Here is a 6,291-nt window from a genome sequence, read left to right as displayed (position 1 = left end):
GTGGAACACCCTTTTTCTAAATCCTGGATCGGCCCCTTTAACGCCGTCCATCCTTGTGAGGCTCAGAACGTGTCGGTCACCTCTCATACAATCCCTGGTGAAGGTCACTGGCAGAAACCTCTGATCTGGAGTGCATGCGTGAGTGCGTGCGTGCGTGCGCGCGTGAGTGAGTGAGTGGTGGTGTGGTCAAATTTTTCTTAAGACTGTTTGATAGACCCCCAACGCACATTTTACATCATGTCCTAGACCATTACAGCCTGCCCTAGACCATTACATCCTGTCCTAGACCATTACAGCCTGCCCTAGACCATTACAGCCTGCCCTAGATCATTACAGCCTGCCCTAGATCGTAATAATTACAGCCTGCCTTAGATAATTAAGTCTGCCCTAGACCATTACAACCTGTCTCAGACCATTACAGTCGGCCTTAGATCATTACCGCCTGTCCTAGACCATAAGAGCCCACCTTAGATCATTACAGTCTGCCTTAGACCAGTACAGCCTACCTTAGTCCATTGCAGCCTACCTTGGACCTTTATAATCTACCTTAGACCATTGCAGCCTGCCGGAGACCATTACAGACTAACGTAGACCAATACAGACTGCCTTAGACCATAACAGCCTACCTTAGACCTTTACAGTCTACCTTAGACATTTACAGCCTGCCTTAGACCATTACAGCCTAACGTAGAACAATACAACCTGCCATAGTAGCCTACCTTTACAGTCTACCTTATACAATTACAGCCTATCTTTGGACACTTGCAGCATACCTTAGCCAAATACAGTCTGCCCTGGACATTACAACCTGCCTTAGACCATTACAGCCTAACGTGGACCACTACCGTCTTCCTTAGACCAATACAGTCTACCTTAGACCTTTACAGTCTCCTTTATACCATTACAGCCTATCTTAGACCAATACAGCCTGCCTCAGACCATAATAGCCTACCTTAGACCTTTACAGTCTCCCTTATACAATTACACCATGCTTTGGTCATTGCAACCTGCCTTAGACCATTGCAGCCTAACGTGGACCACTACCGTCTGCCTTAGACCAATACAGCCTACCTTAGACCTTTACAGCCTGCTGTTGATCACTACAGCCTGCCTTAGACCACTATAGTCTGCCTAAGACCAATACAGCCTACCTTAGACCTTTAAGCCTACCTTATACCATTACAGCCTACCTTAGACAAATACAGCCTGCCTCAGACCATTACAGCCTACATTAAACCTTTACAACCTACCTTAGACCTTTACAGCCTAACGTAGACCATTACAGCCTACTTTAGACCACTTCAACCTAACTTAGACCTTTACAGTTTGCCTTATACTATTACAGCCTACCTGAGACAAATTCAGCCTGCCTTAGACCTTAACAGTCTACCTAAGACCAATAAAGTATACCGTAGACGAATACAGCCTACGTGAGACGAATACAGCCTGCCTTAGACGAATACAGCCTGCCTTAGACCATTACAGCCTGTTCTAGACCAATACTGCCTAACCTAGACCATAACAACCTGCCTTAGACCATTACAGTCTTCCTTGGACCAGGACAGCCTGTCTTAGACCATAACAACCTATCGTAGACCATTACAGTTGATCTTAGACCAATACAGCCTACCAAACACCACTACAGCCTGCCTTAGACCACTACTGTGTAACCATGACCATTACAGCCCACATTATACCATTACAGCCTAACGTAAATCTTTACAGCCTTCCTTAGACCATTACAACCTGCCTTAGACCAATACTGTGTAACCATGACCATTACAGCCTACATTATACCATTACAGCCTAACGTAGATCTTCACAGCCTTCCTTAGACCATTACACCCTGCCTTAGACCAATACTGTGTAACCATGACCATTACAGCCTACATTATACTATTACAGCCTAACGTAGATCTTCACAGCCGGCTTTAGACCAATACAGGCTGCCTTAGACCAATACAGCCTGCCTTAGACCAATACAGCCTGCCTTAGACCATAACATCCCACCGTAGACCAATACAGTCTGCCTTAGACCATTACAGCCTGCCTTAGACTCACTACGGATTACATTATACCATTACAGCCTAACGTAGATCATTACAGCCTGCCTTAGGTCATTACAGCCTGCCCTATACCACTACAGCCTTCCTTAGACCATTACATCCCACCTTAGACCAATATAACCTGCCCTAGACTATTACAGTCCACCTTTGACCAATACAGCCTACGTTAGACAATTACAGTCTGCCTTAGACCAATACTGAATATTTCTGAAGAATACAACCAGCCGCAGGGTAATATGACGGACTTTCCACCTCTACAAAGTCCCATATGACCACAGTCATGTTATTATACAATATTACATTGAATAATGATGAATTATGTTTGATTCTTGACAGCAAGAGTTGCTCCTACGGGCCCTTCACATTTTTTTATCACGTCCACACACAATTACGAAAAGTGTACGAAAGACATGTGACCAAAAAGTGACAAAAGGAATATTAATGGTCCTTTGCAACTTCCTCTCCTTGTCACGTGGTGATAGACACAAGTAGCTCTCCTTGTCAAGAGGAGATAGACACAAGTAGGTCCTCTGTTGGGGGTCCTTTGCAACTTGCTCTCCTTGTCACGTGGAGACAGACACAGCTAGGTCTCCTTGTCACGTGGAGATAGACACAACTAGGTCGCCTTGTCACGTGGGTATAGACACAGCTAGCTAGGTCTCCTTGTCACGTGGAGATAGACACAGCTAGGTCGCCTTGTCACGTGGGTATAGACACAGCTAGCTAGGTCTCCATGTCACGTGGCGATAGACACAACTAGGTCGCCTTGTCATGTGGGGAAAGACACAGATAGGTCTCCTTGTCACGTGGCGATAGACACAGCTAGGTCTCCTTGTCACGTGGCGATAGACACAACTTGCTCTCCTTGTCACGTGGTGATAGACACAAGTACGTCGGCTTGTCACGTGGGGATAGACACAGCTAGGTCGCCTTGTCACGTGGGGATAGACACAGCTAGGTTTCCTTGTCACGTGGCGATAGACACAACTAGGTCTTCTTGTCACGTGGCGATAGACACAACTAGGTCTTCTTGTCACGTGGCGATAGACACAGCTAGGTCTACTTGTCACGTGGAGATAGACACAACTAGGTCTTCTTGTCACGTGGGGATAGACACAACTAGGTCTTCTTGTCATGTGGCGATAGACACAGATAGGTCTCCTTGTCACGTGGAGATAGACACAACTAGGTCTTCTTGTCACGTGGGGATAGACACAGCTAGGTCTCCTTGTCACTTGGAGATAGACACAAGTAGCTCTCCTTGTCAAGTGGAGATAGACACAAGTAGGTCTCCTTGTCACTTGGAGTTAGACACAATAAGGTCTCCTTGTCACGTGGAGATAGACACAATGAGGTCTCCTTGTCAGGTCTCCTTGTCACGTGGCGATAGACACAGTGAGGTCGCCTTGTCACGTGGAGATAGACACAAGTAGCTCTCCTAGTCAAGTGGAGATAAGTACCTCACGGATGATCTCGGACGAGGAACACGCGCGCCCGCCTTCAGCTCAGTGTTCGGCTGGGAGTCTCGTACTGATTTGTCCTTATCGTTCAGTTCCCCTTGGAAGCAGTCTGCTAAAACAGGAATGTCTAGAGCCTTCTCTATGCCGGCGCCGTCTTGGTTCTGGTCTGGTCGCATGATATCTTCCTCTCTGATGTCCTCGTAGTGGTGGAGCTCCAGGTAGTCATTGATGGGGACGTCTGCCTGCTTCAGCTTAGCGTCCAGCGTCTTGTCATCAGATCTATTCCTGCAACAAATGTCCCCCTGTTTCATTAGCAGGACTAGACTAGACTATCTCTACAAAATAAATATACAATACAATTACAATAAAACTATCATGACAATTGTTGACAGGGTGATGTAAGGTGGCGTAAAGTAATTTTGTCAGTTACACTGCTGAACATTTTCTTTCTACCTATTTCATCTACCTTTATTTAATACGATACTGTTAAACTAAGAATAGTTATCAGGAGGAATCCCACCATCATCGGATTCTGATACGACTAAGGGACACAACTATACTGAGCGTCAAACGTCATCATAACACGCCAGGAACAATAAGTGTCTGAGGCTGTACTCGGGGCTATTCCAAATCATTTTATAATTAATATGTTCCATGACGCCCTTTACATATTCTGGATCGTCCAATGGATGGACTCCTGTGTCAAAACGATGGTAAAGACGATGATAAAACGATCGAGCCACTCCATCATATAGCTTAAGATGCTGTGTTTGTGCCAGAGCTGGACATCCACCGACAATGTGTTGGACAGTCTCATTAATTGTATTATTATTATTATTATTATTATTATTATTATTATTATTATCAATACTCCCTAGTATGAGGTTAGCGAACTGTGGTCATTGTCGACATTTATAAGTCGACTTGAATATGTTGACTTGGGAATTAAGAATATCTTGCACATATAAAAACTGATATATCTCTCGTACGATTATGTTTATCTACGACTGAAGATGTGTACCTGCGTGACAAGATCCAGAAGGACAGTCGGGCGTTTGGCAGTTGGTTGTGCAGTTGTTGCCACATCCAGATCCAGTCGTATTGCATCCCTGTACACAGACACCGGAGTTCTCATCACAAACACCTCCAGGACATAGATCACACGTCGTGTTGCAATTATCCCTGCTATTGCATCCATTCATACAGGATCCGTTACAGGTTTTATTGAGGCATTTCCCACAGCGTTCAACACATACACCTGCGTGGTTACACCTTTGATGTTTGCAGTTAGAGTTGCATCTCCTTGAACACTTCGGGCCGTACCAGCCATCTACACAACCGTGAACACACTCGCCAGTCTGGCTGTGGCACTCAGGGGTACATGAGTCTCCCTCAGGACATTGTACATCAGTAGACAGGGAGGGATCAGCTCGGCAGGTGTCACTGCATGCTTCAGTGCAGTTGTCTCCATAGAATCCTTGTCTGCATTCCTGTTGGCAGCCACTCTCACATCCACCGACACAGTGCTCACACGAGGATCTACAGTCCAGTCCAGAATATGGAGGCTGACACTCCACACATGTTCCTGTGATCCTGTTGCAGGACTTGCATCTGCTGGAACACGTCCTACATCCTGCTCCGTAGTATGAGTCGCTGCAGCCAGAGAAACAAATTCCACCCATCACATCCACCTGGGCGTCTGGTACAGTTGCCATGGTTAATGTAACATGGCCTCTGGCAGTTTGAGCCTTGGAATCCCGGGATGCAGCCATCAGTACATCTCCCAATACCCCTGTCGAGGACCAGCTCACATGTGTGGTACCTGCACCTTCTGCTGCACACATCCATGCACTTCGGGCTGAAATATCCTTTAGAGCAGTTGGTGCTGCATCAACCCGTCTGCTCCTCACACTCGGAGCATTGCTGGTTATCGGAACATTTACCACCTGAGAATGAACACATGGTTGTCTTAATATTCTTGTTGTGCTCATTTGGGGCACGGGTGGCCTAGTCGTCTGAGGCATCGCAACTCGCTTTGCAGATTTGGGCCACTTGGACTCGCCAGAAACCTATGGTTGTGGGTTCGAATCCTGGTTCGCCTAGATTGTTTCTGGTTTTGTCGGCACCATACTCGTGCTCTTGGGTTTGACCAAAGTTAGTGTCACACCATGATATAACTGGAATATGTTCAAAGCAGCGTTAAACCCAACTAACTCACACACTCACTCACTCATTGATGTGCTCATCAATGATACTTGAGTAAAGTTACCATTTACGTGGACAAATACACTTTTCAACATGTTTTACTTTTCCAACAGCTTGACAATGTGACAAACCTGATCTTAAGACATTAAAATGATATATTGTTCAACATTATGTTACGGCGATGGAGGGATTGTGTCCAAGTTTCGAAAAAGTCCTTGTCGCCCTAATGTTCTCCACAACTGCTATGAAGTCATCGGTCAAGTTGAAATGGATGTGAGGTTGGTACTGAAGGAGCATGTTTGACAACATACGGAGCCAGATCAGGAGCGTATGGTTGGTGCTGAAGGAGTACACTGTATGTTTGACAACAGAAGGAGCCAAATGAGGGGCGTATGGTTGGTGCTGAAGGAGCATGTTTGACAACAGACGGAGCCAGATCAGGGGCGTAGGGTTGGTGCTGAAGGAGCATGTTTGACAATAGACAGAGCCCGATTAGGGGCGTAAGGTTGGTGCTGAAGGAGCATGTTTGACAACAGACGGAGCCAGATCAGGGGCGTAGG

The 6,291-nt window shown here is 46.1% G+C and overlaps 1 pseudogene; it reads right to left on the bottom strand.

Moving 5' to 3' along the window:
* Positions 1–4,724: 4,724 nt before the first annotated feature.
* LOC139447928 (uncharacterized) lies at positions 4,725–6,028 on the bottom strand (annotated as a pseudogene).
* Between the last annotated feature and the right edge of the window lie 263 nt (positions 6,029–6,291).

This window comes from Haliotis cracherodii, unplaced genomic scaffold (genome assembly GCF_022045235.1).
Source record: "Haliotis cracherodii isolate W230 unplaced genomic scaffold, xgHalCrac1.p SCAF_7, whole genome shotgun sequence".
Classification (NCBI taxonomy): Eukaryota; Metazoa; Mollusca; class Gastropoda; order Lepetellida; family Haliotidae; genus Haliotis; species Haliotis cracherodii.
This window is presented reverse-complemented; position numbering and strand designations above follow the sequence as displayed.